Source organism: Natator depressus, chromosome 9 (genome assembly GCF_965152275.1).
Source record: "Natator depressus isolate rNatDep1 chromosome 9, rNatDep2.hap1, whole genome shotgun sequence".
In the NCBI taxonomy this organism is placed as follows: domain Eukaryota; kingdom Metazoa; phylum Chordata; order Testudines; family Cheloniidae; genus Natator; species Natator depressus.
In genome coordinates, this window is record NC_134242.1 from 4,596,692 (window position 1) to 4,617,787 (window position 21,096).

Consider the following 21,096-nt stretch of genomic DNA (forward strand, 5'->3'; position numbering starts at 1 on the left):
TGAAGGAGCATGAAAAACAGCCACAAAGTGCCAACAAAGCACCTTGGAGAAAAACTGGCCACAGTTCACTAACCCTGTGCTTCTCCTTATTATCCAGACAAAAATTAAATGCAAAATCTCACAGCCACCACATTTGCTAGTTCACTGCTAGCATTGACCTCAGTGATGGCTTCATTGCTGCGTTTGCTGCCCCTCTGGGTTTGGCTGGCTGTTTTATTATAAATGTCTCTATGTATAGCAAAACAATAACAACGGAACTGAATATAAGAATAAACTATTCAGAAACCCTGGTTGGTGCTTCCTCACCAATCCCCTGCCCAACTTACTCTGCGCTTTCCTTTCGATAACACAGATACATTTGAGATTTCATGTAATTTCAATCTATTTGCATTCTTGCTTGCCTGGGGCACTAAAATCATCTTTACAGCTCTTCCACTATTAAAACTTGTCCCCTCTGCTATTCTAGAGCCAGATCCTCAGCAGGTGTAAATCGACATTGCTCCACTGACTTAATGAAATTACTCAAGTTTACACCAGCAAAGAATCTGTGCCCGATCTCAACATTTTATGCAATCTTAATATTTTGTCCTTCTCGAACATTTCAGTCTCTGAGAGGGAGGTGGGAATGTGAGTTCCGTACATAACCTGATGACAAACAACAGGCAGGTATATTGCACGTTACGGCCAGATCTGCTAAGTGAGTCCAAAATGAAACTGCAGCAATCTAAAATCATAACAAAGAACGTATTGGACTGCTCCTGTACACTTGTTCAGACAGATCACTCCGGGACAACGATATGTGCTGGTAACCTGGACCTCTAACACACAATATGTGGAAATGTCCTAAGAATAAAAAACGTGGATCGCATATTTGAAATGTTACAGGAATAGCATGGGATCATAAGTTACCAGCGGAGTCAAAACTATCTGCTACATCATTCTTTCAATACATGGGACGCCATGCCACATGGTTTTGATATGGTTTACAGTTGCCCTTGATTGAGCAGAGAGGGGAAGCTTGGGTGTGCCGCTTCTGAAAGATGGGTAAATTGACATAGCAGAAATTGATTCATAAATATTTTAAAATGGGAGGAGTGAAAGAAGGAGATCAACCCTCATTCAACATAAACACGTGTTTGGCTAGTACTGATAAGTCAGTCACTATTCAGAGCTCAAACTTAGACTGCAAGCTCTTCTGGCAGAGCAGGCTATGTGTTTCAGATGCCTGGAGGTGGAGATTCCCTCATTCCACCTCAATATTTGAGTGCTTTCCTCCCCCCCCCCGTGTCAGAATGGTTTAATTGTATCATCGAGCAGTCAGGCTAAAGGAGCTCATGCGTAGACAGGCATGGAACATTTTACAGCATAAAATTTAGATCCAGCCAGAAGCAGATTTTCAATCAGGAAATATTCCAGCTAAATACCAGCTCTCTGAGGTGTAACAGCAGAACATGGCTCTGAGACACCATGGCACTAAGTGTGCTATAGAAGCCTACAGACAGACAGATGGGCAACATTTCAGTTGGCCATAAATCCAAAGCTACATGTAGATCGGCATTTAGAGGTCGCCTCACGTGCTGAGAAAAGGAGAAAGTCTGATTCTCCATAGAAAAGCAGGTGACTAAGAAAGTTACTGATCACAAAGGAAAAGACACCAAGAAAACGAGCTACTTCAATGTGCTAGAAGCATGTGCACTTGTAAATGTGCAGTTCTGTAGACAGAGAGACTCAACTCTGCATTCCCACTTGGAAGAAAAAATAAAATAAAAAAAAAATCTACTTTCCTGCCATCAATATTTCCAAATGTTTAGGCGTTGATTTTCCTGGAACTTGTTTGGGTTTTGAATATAGTTCTTCGCAAGACATCCCCAGATTCTTGAGATTTTTTCAAGTACAGCTCCCACAAGCTAAAAAGTAAGTAAAAATTCTTTGTTTCCTCGGGTATGTAACTGGAACATTTCTAGCACCTTATAAAAGATTGTTTGGTTGATCCTAACCATTCAAACATGTCTTTTAAGTCATGTAATGTACACTGTGAAATTTGCCATTTTGTTACATGAAAAGGGCACTGAAAGAAATCCCACAGCCTTCATGAAATGAGTGGGATCCTTAAGTATCATTTTTAAAAACCCCACAACACGATCAAAGCATTTTAGGGAACAGATGTTTCAAGCTTTACAAATTCCAGAGTAAGAATTTTGAGGGCATTTATCATTGCTAAATTCTTTGAGTCAAATTTTTTTCCTTTAGAGAAGTATGCATGCACTTCCCTCACAAAAGTTGATTGGAGGCGCACACAAGTATGTGTTTATTTGACTGCAGAAGTTGACCCTATAGTCCTCAAATACACAACTGTCCATCGCAATGGGTACTTCTTAGCTTTCACGACAGCTACTGTGATATGCAGCCTCAGGACCCTAAAATATTACCCATCCTGTAGAATGGACTGCATGTTTCTTTTTTAAAACAAGAGCTCCACATTAGTCAATGGGATTCAGCTTAGGAAACTCCCCTACAGCACCTCAAAGACCTCACACCATTGTGACATGACCTTCCTCTGATGGGGACTGTCCTCAGATCAGTAAGACACTCTGGAGTGTTGGTGCCACCTGGAATCCTCCCGGGTTTTGAATACCCAAGGAGTCAATGCCACAAGAAACACCCTTCTAACCTGAGAATAGGCAAGCAGATAGTGTCCCATCCTATTGGGGCTGGATTTCAAAATAGTAATCCATGGGTCCGGGCCCTCCATGCCTTATGATTGCCCCATTCTGCCCCTAGGAATGAAACTGTCAACCTTAAGAACAAATAAATAAGAGCTACCGTGGTTTCATACAGAAGCCCATCTACTCCGAAACACAGGCTGCTGACAGCCCACTGTCCCAGTGCTCCAGGCTCCCATGTGGCTCCCCACACTGGCAGATTTCAGTCCTCAGCTTCAAAGCCCCCCCATGAGACTGGCTCAAGTTCCCTGAGGAACTTCCCTCACCCTGAGTGATCGTGACCTCTGACAGCCACTGGAAACATGGAACGGCCAACATCCAGGGTTCTGCTCATGCATGATACAGAGCTTTCTCAGTGACCGGTCCATGAATCCGGACTTGCTCCTAGATAAGATCGGGACGAGTATCAACCTCCGCACCTTCAGAGCAACAGACAAAATCCATTTCAAGCAGCTGGCCTGTAACAATCCCACCAGTCAGTAATCCCAGGCCCAGCTGACTGGAGTGAAAAAAAAAGGAGAGAAAAAGTCTGTCTGAGGCACTATGGTCCAGTAGGGCTCTGGGACTGTGAGTCAGGATACCTGGATTTTATCCCTAGTTCAGCTACTGACCCGTATGACCTTGGACAAGTCACTTTGATCTCTGTGTCTCTCTTCCCTATTTGGCCTGTAAGCTCTTTGGGGCAGGGACTGGCTCTTACTCTGCATGGGTACAGTGCCCAGCAGAATGGATGGGGCCTCCGGGCACTACCCTAGTCCAAATAACAATACTATTGTATATGCATGCTATATAATTCTGAAAGGTACTCAGGTAACCAAGGAGATTGATGGATTTCAAGGCTGGAAGGTACCGTTGTGATCATTTAGTCTGACCGCCTGCATAACACAGGTCATTGGACTTCCCTGAATTAACTCCTGCTCCAAATCTGGGCACCAAATGAAAAGAGACATGAGCATCAACAGAACAAGTGGCATTTGAAGGCTCCAGGACTGTTCAGTGGAACCTGTTCATAATTTTCACAGCTACAGTGAGAGCCCATTTGCCGTGAAGGCCTAGCGTGAACGGAAACATGGCCAACTCTCCTTTGAGCGCCAAGTTCCCAGAACAGTCATTTGCGGCAATTGGGTTCCGTGTATGTCTGCATTTTCCCAGGAAGGTTACCAATGTCAGTGTCTGAGTTGATATGAAAGTCTAAATATTGTACAGTACCAGATGGTTTCATAAGAGAGAGCCATAGAGCAGCACAACATTCATATCCATAAAGGGGCTGAAAGACAAAATTCATATCTAAACAATAAGTGTTTTTGCACCCGAAAAGGGGAACCGAAATGATCAGTGCCTTTAAAATTTCACACATTCACAGAAGAGCGTGTTTGCAAACAGGGCTTCACAAGCTCATCACTTCTCTAATATGTACCCAGTTAGTTTCACCTGTTTCCATGGGCTCCCCTTCCAATTCCACAACCTGCTTGCACATCCTGTTTCACTATGAACAGCAGCTTCTGCCCTGGAGCAAATTTACCTTCACTTCTCCCTCATCAGGATTAGTTTAAACAAGGGGGGCGGAGGGGGGGGGTGAAGTAAGTGGTCTTACCCCGTTTTCATCCAGATCATGAGACGCCACTCACAAAACACTGTGCACATCTTTATCATTTCCTCACCGGTCATCTTCTTTAAATGCTTTGACCTCACAGAAATCGTTCACAATGAAATGAATCTCCGTTGTCTCCAGAGCTAACATCCGTCGCCATGGTGGGGGACAGTGACCACTATACCAGAGTAACACAAGGTTGAGGGTCTGTCAATACAAGGGTAAGTCAACATGTGCTGAGATCCAAAAGGGGAGGAGTTTCTGGAGGCCGGGGTGAAAGAGTAGAGTGATCCCCAGGTTTCGATGGTGACAAGGAGTGGGGATGGGGATGTAGGGGTGGGTGGAGGGACCCCAGAGGAGTCTAAGTAAAGGCACTCCAGGGGGACAATCCACAGAGAACGGGTAGAGAGGGAAAGAGGGATAACCAACCCCTGGGGGTGAAGGGAAGATTCAAAACAACGCACACACCAGTGAAGGACCTTTTAAAGAAGGATCCTGATTTTAGGAACATCACCAGTGAGAGAAGATGGGGTGGGGGGCATCTGAAGCAAATGTCTTTCATTTCAACATCACCCCAAAGGATCCACAGCACTTAGAAAAGCACGTTTGAAAAATACATCTCTGATTTCCCCCACCCGCACTTTTCCAGCATTTCTGAAAGTAGCCAACTGGCAGCCCGGAGATGGAAATTTTCTATTCAATATCTTCATAAATGATTTGGATAATGGCATAGAGAGTATGCTCACAAAGTCTGCAGACAGTACCAAGGTGAGAGGGGTTGCAAGTGCTTTGGAAGACAGGATTAGAATTCAAAACAATCTAGAGAAATGGTCTGAAGTAAATAGGATGAAATTCAATAAGAACAAATGCAAACTGTTCCACTTAGGAAGAAATAATCAATTGCACAGATACAAAATGAGAAATGACTGCCTAGGAAGGAGTACAACAAAAAAGTTCCAGATGTTGTAGTGGATCACAAACTAAATACGAGTCCACAATATTGCACAAAAACCCGAACATCATTCTGGGATGTATTAGCAGGATTGTTGTAAGCAAGACACAAGAAGTAATTCTTCCGCTCTACTCAGTACTCAGAAGGACTCAACTGGAGTACTGTGTCCAGTTCTGGGCACCACACTTCGGTAAAGATGTGGACAAAAAGGAGAAAGTCCAGGGGAGAGCAACAAAACTGATTAAACGTCGAGAAAACATGACCTATGAGGAAAGACTGGAAAAAATGGTTTGTTTCCTCTGGAGAAGAGAAGGCAGTGGGACATGGTAACAGTCATCACCTACATAAAAGATTGTTATAAAGAGAAGGGTCATAAATTGTTCTCCTTAACCACCTAGGATAGGACAAGAAGCAATGGGGTTAAATTGCAGCAAAGGCGGTTTAGGTTGAGCATTAGAAAAAGCTTCCTAACTGTCAGGGTAGTTAAGCCCTGGAACAAATTACCGAAGGAGGTTGTGGAATCTCTGTCATTGGAAGTTTTTAAGAGCAGGTTAGACAAACACCTGTCAGGGATGGTCTAGATAATACTTAATCCTGCTTCTGTGCAGGGGACTGGACTAGATGACCCATTGAGCCCCTGTCCAGTCCTACATTTCTATGATTCTATGAGCACTATGAGCAGCAGCTGGCTCTCCTCACGTAAACTGGGCAAAATTCCTGTTTTCACCTAGTGAGTTTTTTCCATTAGAACATTTTTATATTGGTGTGGGTGGGTGTAATTTTGCACACTTCTCCCATGTATGTGTATTTTTGCACCCTTCTTCCATGCTGGTAAATCATGACAAAAATTGATTTTTTTTTTTTAACAACAAAACCATCTGTGGAAAATGTGAGATCCCCCCGCCTCTTTGCAATAAGCCTTTTTCGTGTAGGAACATCTGCATGTGCACACCTCAGTTAAATATTTCCTGGAAATGGACCGCTTCCAATTTTGTCATCGAATGCGAGGAGAAAGCAAGTGGTCAGTAATGTTGCAGTCCACACACTGCACTCTGCCAGTGCATGTCAGCTCTACTCTAGAAACACCTCGGACCAAGGGGGAAAATCTGGCTGCCTTGCCCATTCGCTCCCTACCCCCTCATTTTCTTAGACTGCCAGCAAAGACAACAAATTGGTCCAACACATATGATATAGACACTGGTCCTCTGGGAACAGAACTGAGAACCAGCTAGCATTTCATAGCCTCCTTCCCCACAAGCACCACACCCACTTTAAAGAGAGTTTCACCCATATCCTAATGAGAAATGAATGATTAATCTTTTAAAAGTGTCTCAGGCACTGTCGAGGCAGGAACAGGCTGGCAAGCTGTCTAGGAGGTGAGCCCACCCCTTCCTGAAGCAACTAACAGTTTGGTTCTGCCTCCAGCCAGAGCACAGAGGCTGATGACACCTGTGTAACTGTCATGTGCACCTCCGTGCACAAGCATTTTTCAGTGGCTCTCATGGTTCTCCTTAATAGCAAGGGAAATAATTCTGTTGAGGCTGGAGAAGGGGTTGGAACAGGGAAAAAACTGCCCAGCCATCCTAGCAGACATTAGAAGATTTTGCAGTCTTTTTGCTCAGAAGAGACATGAAACCCAAGTTAGTTCTATAATCTCCTCTCCACTACATGTGTAAATTGGTGGAGCTTTTACATAACAGGAAAAGAAGCCGTGACCAATTTTCAGTCTGTCCAATTTACCATTTAAAAAAAAAACCCTCCTAAAACGCTTTCCCTTTTTGTTTTTCTAAATAAAAATAATTTATAACCCTAACTCACTAATAAATACGCTGTGAACCTCTCCGTAAGTAAAAGCTTTTGATAACGAATTGCCTGTGCTAACTGCTATTTTACCGCTGAATTTTTTATTGTTGCTTAAGCAGTGCAATTATGCTAATAAGCCTGAGAGGATGGCACACTAAAGTATTGAATGTGACAGACAGAATACTCAATAAAATGTTCATCTTACCTGAAAATTGGAATCAAAGAGCCTTATTAGTATTTATGGATATGGCCTCTTAAACATGGTTCTTAAGAGGAATTATCTATTCGTGCAATAGATGGGGCCTTTTAACGCGACCATTTTCCCATGCCTTCCCGTTAGTTCATTCAAAGTGACTATCACCCCCTGCTGCTAACGTTAATTGTCTCGTTATAGAAAAAGCAAAGCTTGCTGGCCTTTTGGGCCATGTAATATAGCCAGGCACTTGAACCCTTTCCTCTACACATCATATGCAGCAAGACTGTCCAAGTAGAAAGAGATCTACCTTTGACAATCACATCACCTGTGAAGGATGCTGTATGACTAAACTCAGCAGTAATGTCACGTTCTGCAATAATGCACCCAAGTGCTTTGACATCCTACTTTCCTCACTCGTCAGTTTCAGGTGACAGGCAGGTAGGTCTGTCAAAAGGTGGTTATATTACCTGTTACAATGCTTGGAGCCCCGCGCACACACATCACCCAGAGATCTGGCCCTCAATTATTAAAACTTAAGGAATTTTAAAACTCTGATTTTCTTTCACTCAGTTCCAACAAGGGAGAGAGACCGGCCAGTTGCACTTCATAGATGCTTGCATTTTAGGTAGAGGAAGGAAGGTTTCCAGATTCTGGAGAACTTGCTTCTAAGACTGACCATCACTAACTTGCTGTATGACCTTGGAAAAATCACTTCACCTCTTTGTACCGCTGCTTCACCTCCCACCTTTTGTCTGTCTTATCTAGTAAGACTGTCAGCTCTTCAGGGAATGAACCATCTCCTTATTATGCATCTGTACAGTGCCTAACCCAATGGGACCCTGACCTTGGTTAGGGTCTCTGGGCACTGCTATAGCACAAATAAATAATAGCAATACACTCCCAACTTGTCCACTGCCTTCCTGTGTGACCCTGGACAAGTGACTGAGCTGCTCCGTGCCTCAGTTTCCCAAGCTGTAAAATGGGGATAACGGCACCTCCCCACCTCCCAGGGCTGTTGTGAGGATAAATACATTATCTACTGAGCCACCTCACAAACATGAGACAGTTCTTGTCCAATATGTAGCGTATAAGGTTGCAAACACTGCAGATGAGTGGTTAAACCTACCCCAAAAGAATTGTTTTAACTGAATATTAGAAATAATTATTTTAAAAAATTCTATTAAAGGGTGTGGGTTTTTTTAAACCCAAATTATAAATTTTTGACCTACATTACCTGATATTTTCCCTTAAAAAAAACCCACTGGCTTCCGACTTCTGTGCTTTTGAAGGCTTTGGCTGTATTCATGGAACCACAGAAACTGGGCATATGCCATTAACTTCTCCCATTGGTAACCAAAAACTGACCTTGACCTCTGTATACTCCCTTTGTGGAACTGGTCAGGATGGAGCCATCTAGGAACTGTTTCTATGAACATTAAGAATGGGGAAAACCCAACCAACCGCCCATCAGTGTTCGGGATTCCCAAAGTGTTCACAGAACATTCATACCAACCTAGCCACACAGTACTAGTCAAAACACACCAGGATCTGGTAGGGCTTTGTTAAGCAACAAATACAAATTGTGTTCACTGGCACTCAGAACAAGACTTCTGTTCTTAAGCGTGTGAAAGGAAATAGGTTTTCTTTGCAGGGTACAGAGATTAGAAGTATCCTGAGATATCTTCCTTTGTGGGCGTAGCAGAAATAGAATGGAAAAAAAAAATACAAATTTTCAGTTGCAAAATCATTCACACCGTACTACAGAACTGACACCAACTAGGGTGCAATAAGCTGGAACTAAGGACTTCCTGGGTTATATTCACAGCTCTGGTACTGCTTTGCTGTGTCTCCAAAGTCCAAGTCCATTGTCCAGTCACAGGGCTGACCTGCCTCTCATGATATATATCAGGCACTCGCGAGATTCTCAGGTGGAAGTCACGATGCACATGCAGTGAATCATCATCATCATCATGATGCGGAGTGAGCTTTACCATCACTTTACATGCTAGAGGGGAGACCTGGACGAGAGTTCAACATTGTTTTCTTTCACCAATGCAACAACATCAGAACACTAACATCCGCCCTGACAGGCAGATTTATGGAGCAGCCTTTGTAAATAATCTGACCCTGACCCAGCCCGAAAGGAAAGAAAAAGACTGGAAATCTAGCTGTATCACTGATGTGGCACCTCAGCTTATTAACAGTTCTTGCAATGAGGGGAACGACAACGTCTTAGATTTAATTGATTGTTCAAGATCAAAAAGATCAGGGGGTCACACTGTAAATTGTGTCCTTTCGTTGACATATTTTGCTTTGAAGATCGAAGCAGAGAGTTGCCGGAGCTTTTGAGATCCCGTTAAAGAGCAAATGCATGCCAAGGTGACTGGGAAGGAGTCCCCTTGACAATTCCTGTCTCTCTCAGAGCGGCTGACAGATGCTTTCCCAAGCTCCAACCCTGTTACAATGAAATATCACAGTGGGATGCCAGCTGCCATACGGACAGCGCAACAGTAAGAGCATCCGACCTGTCTCCTGAACAGTGCATAGCACCTTTCCCAGGGTCTTGCCCATTTTAGTTTTATAAGCCCCAACCGATGGGGTTTCTTCCATCATGTGTATTTCTCTGACATTTAACCCCCGAGGAAGGTGAAATATAACATGATCTCCACCATCTCTTGTTAGGATCTCTCAGTATAAGTGGCAGGACCACTCAAATTTCTCCCAGGCTTTCCTGGGTGACTCATGACTCCTGTGGGAGCAAGTGAGAGGTAACGAATTTAACAGCCAGCTGGGGGACAAACCTCAAGACCTATCTGTCGGACACATCTTTCCTATAAAGGGGGTGCACACACACAAAAGCCTGCTTTGCCCGCTCTCAGAACAGGGCAAAGGAAAACAAGGAAGAATGAGACCGGAGAGACAAGAAGAGAAAAAAGAACTTCTAACCCATCTCAACTGACTCTAGAGATGGGAAGGGAATAAGCAAGACTCGGTGCAGATCGTTCACCTGGATTATTTACATCTGGAAATGTGCTCAGATAATCCAATGTCTGGAGGAGTTTGCATTCGAGTCTGGACCACGGTGCTCTGATGCCAGTACACAAATGAGACTGACAGAAATAGGGACATGCAGAACTGCTTAGTGCATCACAAAAGATAACCAAACTCCAAGTCAGGGTCAGTACTTTCTTTTTTATCCATTAACTCACATTATATTGTACATGAATGACTGAGGATTGTGTTAATTATCCATGGGCTTGTAGTCCTCTCCAGCAGGAAGCGTTCGTTCGGGTAACAGGAACATTAAGGACAGCAGACCTATTGTTAGGTCTAAGTCACTCATCAGACAAGGCAGACCTGTCAATCTAGGTATTAATTTAGCAATGTCTTTCTAATTACATGTGTCACGCCCTTCAATTCCTAATCCTGCAGGACAAGCTTGCAAAACTATCACAGAAATGTACTAACCCAGGCACAAAATCCACTTGTCCTCCCTTTGCCATGCATATGGCTTTTTTTTTTTTAAACACTTACCCCAGGCAAGCAAGAGATTAGGATATTGCAAGTCTGCTTTAGAAGAAGGAGCTCACATCCAACAGGTCGTACATTCACACGCCTCTGAATTTCTGCAGCAAGAAAAGAAAAAAAGTTGGTGCTTTAGCATGGCAGAAAGGGGGATCACATGGGGAAACAGCATCCATCCTCCACTGTTTGCGCCTTCTTACACCCATAACATTAATCATAAGTAACATTCAAATAGACTGTTGAAATCAGCAGCAAAGAATGGCAGAGAAGGGCAATCTTGGGATTTAGCCGTACAATCCTCACCAACATTGATGGGCGTTATGCAGAAAAATCCCTCTGCAAGGACCTAAAGCTGTGCCCTCGTATTTGGCTGCCTGAATGTGCAAAAAGCTTTTGTCTGTTCATGGGCAAAACCCAATTCACATCAGTAGAATTATGGGTCCCCCCCTAAAGCTCTATCCTCCATGACAAAGGGCTTGACTTGTCTTGATGTATTGTGACAACATGCCACACACATCAGATCACATCATGACATCATCAGCTGTACTGATCCTGAAGAGATTGGGTAATGCTTTTAATATTCTCCGAGCCCACGCTTACAAATTTGTGGGACGCACCCAGTTAAACTTGGGCCCGAAACTCAGCGTGGATGGAACCTTGCGTTATTTCGGTGCCCACAAATTGATATCTACCTCCAGCTCTGCAAGACTTCTAATAAAATGGAATCTCCCTTCCAAACCAAAGGGCTTCCGTTCAATAAGGATTTAAAAAAAACTTGTGAAAAAAGAGGAGGGAAAGAGGTGAGTAGAACTGTACAGCACCAATATCCCAAAGTCTGTCCGTCAGGGAGGACTGATAGTGTGTTTGTCTTAGCTCCCCTCAAAGCTGCCAAACAAAAAGCAGTGGACAGAGACAATCAAGTCTACAAGGAAAGCATCTCTTGTTAAATAATACCCCTCCACACTCATCTACTCTAAATCCTAGGCCTCTACAGAGCAGAGGCTGCCAACAATACCAAACTGCACAGTGGCTTCGCAACAGAGATACCTGTCCACCGGTGGTCAGACCTGCGAACCACCCAACCCGTGAATTAAATATACAAAGCCACGTCTCCAAGGGTTAAAAGGCCAATGCGCCAACCCAGTCATGTATCTCTTCCCTCTGCCTGCCCCCTTCCCTCTTGTGCCTTGTCTCTCACCAGGTTTTCATTGAAGCTGTTTGTTCTTTTTCAATTTCTCTTCCCTCCTTGGGCCTTTTTGCTTTCCTGGATCATTTTTCTCTTGCTGATGCCTACACTTTAGTAGTGGGATCAACTGCTGTCAGCACAGGAAAGTAACGTGGCCCCATTTGGCACAGCTATGAAAATAGAAATGTTTTTCCAGTGCTGGCAGTAGAAGATTAACAGCTGCCACAACACTGTCCCTAGCAAAATAACAATGCCAAACTCTTGCATCCCTAGAAATCTCAGCACTTTACACACAGGAGGTCAGTTTCATTATCCCCGTTTTACAGATGGGGCAACTGAGGTACAGAGAGGAGACGTTTCTTGCCCGAAGTCACCCAGCAGGCCAGTGGCAGAGGTGCCAATAGAATCCAGGTCTCATGAGTCCCGTGCTCTATCCACTAGGCCATTCCCAGTATATGGTAACTATAGGTGGCATAGACTAACTTCCATCGATGTGGTGGCTTTCATCCTCAAAGATCCCAAAATGCTTCACAAACAATAGGCCTGATTCAGCAAGGTATCAAAACCCATGCCTAACTTCAAGCATGCATGCAGCCCTGTTGACAGGACCAGTGCCACCAAGGCTGAGCATCTTATCTCCTATCAACATCAATGGAAGTTGAGGGTGCATAGCAACTCATATATGCATGTAGGAACCACCTCAATCTATCACGGGAATGCAACCACATGCATGGAATATAGCAGCTCTTCAACAGTACTGACCAACAGGGAAGCACCGGAAGCCAAGAAGAATACTGAATGCAACCTGAAAAGGCAAAGGAATTAAGTTAAATTGAATGTGATCACCAAAACTGGATTTTGGCCCAGACACTAGGTTGATTTAGGAAAATTAAAAGAGGCATTTAAAAGTTAGAGAGGGTTCTTCCTCCGTCAATTCTTGGTGAGGCAATCACTGAAGCCTTCAAGCTTTGTGAGACAGTCTGGAAGTGAAAAAGGAGGCATAAACTTAAAAGGCATTAGACGTGATTAGCTGTCGGCTTTATTCTTCAGAGTGCGTCTCCACAGTGGTGCTTCCTGCACTTGTACATTAGAAGCCTTTTATGTCTGTGGTGAAAAGTGGCCTTATTTCCTTTGATATTTTGGGGAAGCAGCATTTTAGTTTATAAATGTCATGCTGCAAGAAGTTACAAAACAGCAACAGAGGAACCAATACGTGCCCCAGTAAAACCAGATCCAGCTGTCCGTCCATTTATCACAGTGCCTGACAGTCCTATTGCTGGAAACAAAAACACAGACGCAGTGTGGTTTAGCCAATTATTTCACAATGTATTTAGGGCAGGTAAATGGATAGCGATCTGGTAATTCATCCAAGTCGGGTAGGGAAGGGCGCCCGTAGGGCCCCCGCCACATTGGTTGCAGAAGTTGAAAGGTGAGTAGTGAACGAGGCAGGAGATTACAGGAAGAGAAAGGATGATCTTCTGGTTAAGGCAGCTGAATGTCACCCTGGAGAACTCTATCCCTGCAGGTGCCACAGAGCTCCTAATGAGAGGCTGGGCAAGTGACTTAGATCGTTTTCTGGGCACCCAGCTTGAAACACCTGGAGCAAATTTCCAGAAGTGCTGAGCGCTCGCAACTGCAACTGAAGTTGACTGGAGCTGTGCTTTGACCAAAAAGTGCTATACAAATGATACCTTCTGTGAAAAATCAGGTCCCAGATGTCTGAGACTGAGCACCCAGAATTAGTGGACACTTTTGCCAATTTCTCATCTGAAAAATGGAGATAATACCACTGCCTAGCCATTGCAAAGGTACCTTCATTAACATTTGTGAAGCTTTCAGCTACTCCGGTGACAGCAGCATGGGAAAAAAGTTAATTTTGCATTCAGTGCAGGGTTCAGATGATATGCGTTAAATAAAGCCACACATTGAGCAATGAGGATAAAAAGAAATGTTAAGTAACTACCCATTCAACGAGCACCATTCATTCTGTGCACTCAATGAGTCCACGTCCTGGGGGGAAAATAGTTTGCAATCATGTAGTCAGAGACTGTATCATAATAAGAGCTGTGCAAATAACTGATTTTTTGGTTTGCTGGCAGCTCTGAAAAACAAAACAAAATAAATAACTAAAAATGTGACTCAATCCAAGCCAAAACCAAAGCATGAACTTGAACTCCAACTTCCCTTCCCTCCCACACCATCCAGGTGAGTACCCCAACCACTAAGCTATGGGGTATTCTGAGAGGGTCTCTCTCAATCTTTTCTGCTGAAGCGGTTCCATTTTGTTTATAGTAAGAGAAAGAGTAAGAATGACTCTAGAGACTGGCGGTTATAGAGCCACAACACCAAGCCACTGCCACTTGAGCTAGTGGGGTAAATGGTAGCAGTAGTAGGCTGTTATCATCAACATGGAACTGCCAGTAGAGGACGACGACAGTGGGTTTCACAGCTATTTGCTGAAAGCAGAGGAACATGGAGACTCAGGAATCTTGGGTTCAATCCCAAGTTCAGGAGGGGCCTTTGTTATAGTCGTTATAAACCCTTATTATGTGCACCCTCTCCCAGGCTGTCCTCCACCCTCTGCCTCCCACCCCTCTGCATTCCAGCCAGGCAGCTACCTCCTTCTCCACGTTGGTTGGGAACCAGTTGTGGGGACATCAAGAGCACAGAAGAGAGCCTCACCGGCTTTCAGTTCCAGCGCCTATTGCTCCAACAGCAACCAACAGCCAGGAGAAGCAACTGTAGAACAAGTCCTTCTCCGCCCCAGGATTGAGCATGCTCAGAACACACAAAACGTTTGGAGAGTTTAGCTGCCAAAGTCTAAACAGTCTCCACCGGGCACACACAAAAAGATTTTTCAGGAACTTATAACTTGGCCAAAATTGGGCGAATTTTCACCAGGAAAGCAAAAAGCACAACTCGGATACCACGATGACCTCCCTGCTGAATTTCCAAGTCCCTATCCCACAACGTAGATACCAGAGCTTCTCAACAAAATGGTTAGGAATTTTTTTAACCTGGACAAAACAATCTCTTTTTCCCCTAATCTCATCTTCAGAAACTGCTGACCTGTTTTAACTGAAACTTCAAGAGGTGAGAGAAAACCAGCCTGAAGCAGAGAACTGGCATGAAAAAATTGAAATCAAATGGTGGAAGTTTGACAAACTTATGAGCAACTGAAAAAAGAGTCATATAATGAAAAGTGTTCAGCAATCTTAACTCTGGGTGTAGTTACCAGTTCTGTCTGCAACATACTCTGACAACATCTATTGTATAGTATGATAAAACAGCTACTGTGTTTACACTGTACTTAACACTGACACATATCCAATCTCTGGAGTGCAATACCGTTGTTGTTAACAGCTCACAGACCATTACACAATAGTTTCGGGCAGGAAATAAAGAATTCTGCACCCAGTTGAACCTGTATGGGATACTATAGGTAAACACATCATAACTCACGTGAAGTGAAATTTGGCGAGGACCCCAGGCATAACCACCCTAACTTGTAAAAAGCTATGGGACGTTTAATGACAGCAATTATCAGGCGTGGTTTTTTAACTAGTCCTCTGAAAAGCTGCACTGCCGACACCACACGCACCCGCCTCACTTTCTCTTCTGGACATGTCTCTCTGAGTTAGTATAGAAACAGCAGCACTTGCTGAGTCATCATTCCCAAGAACATCTCCCGCAGCTTCGGGCTCTCAGAGTCCAACATCCAACTACTGGCCAGGCTTATCCCTGCTTAACTTGGGAACACAGAAGAGCAAACAACGGCCCAGGCCGCATGGCTGAAGACCAAAGCGTAGCACACAATACAACAGTCACACACTGTTAAATCGGTGAGGGGTCACAGAAGAGAGACACGAATGATTAAAGGATTAGAAAACCTGCCTTAGAGTTTCCATGAGCTCAATCTATTTAGTTTAACGAAGAGAAAGTTAAGGGGTGACTTGATTGCAGTCTATAAGCACCTACATGAACAAATATTTAATAATGCGCTCTTCAGTGAAGCAGAGAAAGATCTAACATGATCCAAAGGCTGGAAGTTGAAACTATACAAATTCAGACTGGAAATAAGGTGTAATTTTTTAACGATGAGAGTCACTAACCCTTGGAACAATTTACCAAGAATTCTCCATCACTGACCATTTTAAAATCAAGAGCAGATGTTTTTGTTAAAAGATCTGCTCCAGGAATTATTTTGGGGCAGTTCTTTGGCCTGCGTTATCAGGAGATCAGACTGGATGATCGCAATCGTCCCTTCTGGTCTTGGAATCCATGCCAGCAAGACCTAGAGTTACCCACAAGGCTTAGACAGACAGACCGCTCAAAATGAAAATCTGCTGCTCACTTCTGTCATTTCTATAGTGCCTGAAATTTCACACAAGGAAATGGTATCGAAAGAACTAACGCCGAGCAGTGATCAAGTCACCTCTGCAGCTCTATCTGAAATAGGAACCTTTTGCCTGCATTACCTGTTAAGAATGCTTCACTAGGCAGGGATATCCAGTCTGGTATATTAACTGAAACTTCACAAGGGAAGAGTTTCAGTAGGTGGGGGGCTGGGGGGGAGAAGGGAAGGATTTCAATTTCAGGTTACCATAGACAACTAGACCGTTTCCTGTAAGACTAAATCTGATTCATTTCTAAAAATCTGACAACGAAATATTCTCTGAAATTTACCAAAAAAATTAATAATAAGGATTTGTGTCATGTCCCTAATTTTGTGCTGAACTGAGGAGATGCTCAACCCTCTTGATTACTTTTTACAGCTCAGGTAAAATATAGGACTGCTGTCGTAACTCAGTGATAAATTTATGATCACAGTTTCACCACCTCTCGCTGCCTTGGAGGCAATAAGATGTTAACGAGGGGGTGGCATTTGGTAAAATGAATCTGAACAGAGAGTGAGTTCATTTGTCTCTGGGCCCATCTACATACGCCACGTTCAGACCTAAATTTAAACATCATTTCTGCTAATCTGGCCTATTATACTGCTTGGTTGGCATGGGCCAAGGAGAGCTGAAAGATCATGGCTTCACACCAAGTTCTAAGTCATTCTGGATAGAAGGTGGTTTGAAGCCAGTCTGGCCCTGAGAAGCTTGCTTAGGATATAAAATAGTAACAGTACATACCTTGCCTTCCATCTGGGGCTCTCAAAGCACTTTACAAATATGCATGGATTAAATTCCAAACACGCTGCTGAGTACCTTCTCAACAGCTACATGGCAGGAGCCTGATTCTTCAGGTGTGCTGAGCACCCACAATGCCAGCTGAACTCAAGGGGGGCTCCCAGGAAGAATGCTCCAGGAAGCTGGGATGTAGGAGACCCAAGTTTGAGTCCTTGTTCTGCAACAAACTTCCTGTGTGACCCCGGGGAGGTCACTTTGTGCCTTAGTTTCCCACCTGTACAAGGGGGATAACAACACTGCCCTACCTCCCAGGCTGCTGGGAGGACAAACACACTGCAGATTGCGAGGTGCTCAGATACTGCAGTAACAAAGGCCAGATTAGGTTATATTAGAAGCCAGGGCTCGGGAGTGCTGAAAATCAGGTCCTCAAACTTGTTCACATTCACCCAGTGAGTCAGTGGGCACAGAACTCATCCCAGGTCATGGGAGTTTGGCCACGAGACCGTCCTCCCTCTGTATTTTGCACTGGAATTGTTTCAAACAGGTTTTAAGCACTGTTCCCAACCCTTGCAGCTCGTAACACCTGCTAGAAACCAGTCAACAAAGCTAGGGCCAACAGCGTCTCTCGCTGACTCTGTGCTCTTGAGAGTACCAGCAAGGCCTCTTGCTTCCCTCTTCACTCTGTGGTGCCTTTTCCACCACTGCCTTGCCTGGCATATTGTCCTACAACCACTAATGGCACTGAGTAAACCTGTAGGGTCCCAGGGAGAGGGAAAAGACCCTCTGTTTCCATAACAGGACCCCCTGGAACCACCCTCCTGCCACTTAGCAATATGGGAAGAGCAGGATAGTTGTGCAGAGGCATATTAACGCCTAGGCCTAGGCCAGCAAATTTGCAGGGGCGGCAAATTTATAATAGCAGCCAGAGGTTGCTTCCCCCGGCGCCAGTTCGCGCCCTCCGTCCCCGCCCCAACTCCACCCATTCCCCGCCCCCTCCCTGCCCCTATTGGTCCCCTTCCCCAAATCCCTGCGCCAGCCCCGCCTCCTCTCCTGAGCGCGCCACGTTCCCCCACTTCCCCCCTCCTTCGCGAAGCTGTTTCGCGCACAAGCACTGGCAGGGAGCGGGGAGAAGCAGGACCCGGCGGCGCGCTCAGGGGAGGAGGCAGAGTGGAGGTGAGCTGGGATGGGGGGGCGGCAATTATTTCAGGGCCTAAGGGCAGCAAAATCTTTAATCCACCACTGTGGTTGTGACCCCCTTTGGGACTCTCCTGGGGGTCGTGACCCTGCGGTTAAGAACCCCTGCACAATACCGCACCGCCTCTGTCACATGTAGCCCTGGCACCTTTCCACAGGATGGTGTGAAACTTTATGCATTATCAGCCATGCTCCCAAGGAGCCTGTGGGAAATGGAAACGGATTACCAGTACTGTCCATCCCCCCTTTTAAGAAAGCGAAGGTAACAGCATGGAAATGAAAGCACTGACGACTCTGTGACGCTAGGGTTTGGAAGGGGAACCCTGCAAATCAGAGAAGCAGCAGCAAGAGCAGAAACTCCTGCAACCTGTATACCCATTACCGCCCTGACGGAATGCAAGAGGTGCTTCGGGAAACGAAGACATTCGTGGACGGGAAGTAGGTTTGGTGAAGACCATGCAACTAGGAGGAAAGCTGGAGGGCACGCCTACTGGTGAAGAAAAGCTCACTTGGGCCTCAACCATAGGAGTAATGATTCAGCTTTGGGAAGGACAACCCCACTACTGCTGGCAAGTCCACCAAGGCCCAGGGTGTTCGCCTGGCGTAAAGATGTCCCCGGGATGCTCTCACTCCCATGCACCCGGCTCTTTGAAGTCAGTGTCCTTAAAATGCTGAATACCCAAGAGAACTGGCTTCGTGGCCTCCATCTCCATTATGGGCATCTCAAAGGGCCTGCTGCTAAAAGGAGGGATGAGACTTAGGCCACAAGGCTTAGAGCTTGGAGCAGACAACTGAGGTCAGAGGTTAGACCAGCTGACTGCGGAGTCAGGACACCTCGGTTCTGTGCCCTATGTGGCCAATGAACTGCTGGGAACCTCTGTGCCTCAGTTTCCCCACTGGTAAAATGGGTACAGTGCATTCCTACCCCATGGAAATGCCATGAGGCTAAATTAATTTTTGTGAAGCAGTTTAAGTGCCCCCAATGAAAAGAAGTATTAAAATATAGCATTTTATTAACAGGTGGCAATCATACCCTTTGGCCTTAAAAAAAAAAGTCTATGAATGATGGTTGAAGCTATGGGAGTACAGAACGCGCCGCAGTTATTCCCAATATCTGCCTTGCAGAATTCCTCAATAATAATAATAATGGGCCCTGATCTTGGTCAGGGGCTTTATGGCCATCCTGCTCTATGAATAGGAGCAGCACAGAATTTCACGATATTCAGGAGACAAATGCAATATCTCTGATACCACTGGGAGGTTACGGTGGACATATTTTTGTGTTGATTGGAATTTTTTTGCCAAGAAAAACCATTTTGGATGAAAAACAAATGAAGTTTCTCACAAATATTTGCCACCTATTTGTTTTCCATACTGCACCAGTTTCGTAGATTTTTGACATAAGAACAGTGACCACGGGAGTTAAGTCTTATTCCCATCTTACAGCCAGTGAAAATGAGACACAGCGAGCCCTACGCGTGACTTTTCCAGGAGCCTGATCCACAACCACGAGCGCACGAAGTTCACACAGAAGCACACACAGTTATAACTGCACAAACACATATCTGGTGTCTGCACTGTTTGAAAGTCAGCCTGGGAGCAATCTAGTCGAAAGCCACCGAGTCAGTGGCAGAGTCAGGAATAGAACCCAGGAGTCCTGACATCCATCCCTCTGAGTTTAATCACCAACTTCCCAAGATCTAAAGGGCAGATCCAAAGGCAGTGAAATCAACAAGCGTCATCTGACTGGATCAGGCCCAAAGAGCATCATTAAGACCCACATTTGGCAAAGCTCGTGCTTAATATTAAGCAGGTGCTTAAATGGTTCACTGAATCAGAGCCACAGTGAAGGAGTCGCTTCTTCTCAGTTTTGCCCGACTAACAATTCAAAAATATTCTCTTTCACACACACACCTGACTCTGGAAAACTAAAGACTTTGCCACACATTCAAAGGGAGGATAACTTTGAAGCCTGCACATCTGGAAGACAAAATTTCTTTTACTTCTCCTGCCTCTAAACAACCCAAGTTGTGGGGTGGGAGTGGCATTAACAGCATGTGATGGAAGCTTTCATTAATGTGAATTTGACCTTCACTCCTCTTTCTTCTACTGTCACAAAGTCCTCTATGAGCTCCTCTGGATAACTTCCAGCAGTTGTTGCAAAATACAGCTTACGGAACACAGACACAGACACACATTTGGTAAGACAGAGGCTCAAAGATCTGACCAACGCATGTTTTTTGCTTTTTTCGCGGCGTATGTAAAAGGTCTTTGCCTCGATGCGATGTTGGAAGCTGTCATAATGAAACATCCTCCTATTATAACATGGCCCAAAGGAGCGACTATTTCAGATGCCTAACAACATGCTTGCTTTTATACGAAAAACAACAGTGGAGAACAAAGTGATGTGCTACAACGTGAAAGTCAAGTACAGAAACAGATGGGATCTCGACACAGCTGCACAGTTCAATCCCTCGAGTACTTTCATAGTCCATTCAAGAAATAGGAAAGGACGGTGGAAAGGTTAGCAGAAAGGAATGTTTGCAGCTAAACTCATCTCCTCATTAGAGTAACTAGAGATCTCCTATCCCCCAGCACTGAGAGCTGGTTCAAACTTACAGTAAAAAATAAAATCATCAAAAAATGCCCTTTGGGGGGAGAAATGGAAGATTTTTCTCAAAAAAGCTGACTTTTTCAACAATGTTCATTTTTCAAACATTTTCAGAGAAAGTGTCAAAAATATTAACATTTTTCATCTCACAAACAACAGAGAACCACACCAGATACTGCT

At 44.6% G+C, this 21,096-nt stretch overlaps 1 protein-coding gene across 7 annotated transcripts in view; it reads right to left on the minus strand.

Annotated features, from left to right (window-relative positions):
- Window positions 1-21,096, minus strand: part of LPP (LIM domain containing preferred translocation partner in lipoma) — a 423,204-nt gene that overhangs the window by 323,413 nt on the left and 78,695 nt on the right. For 6 of the 7 annotated variants that reach the window (XM_074963360.1, XM_074963357.1, XM_074963361.1 and 3 more), the window contains one exon: window positions 10,800-10,891. The exons of the other annotated variant lie outside the window; for it this stretch is intronic. The gene's annotated coding sequence lies outside the window, so the exon portion shown is untranslated. The remainder of the gene's footprint in view (window positions 1-10,799; window positions 10,892-21,096) is intronic. 7 annotated transcript variants of the gene reach the window in all.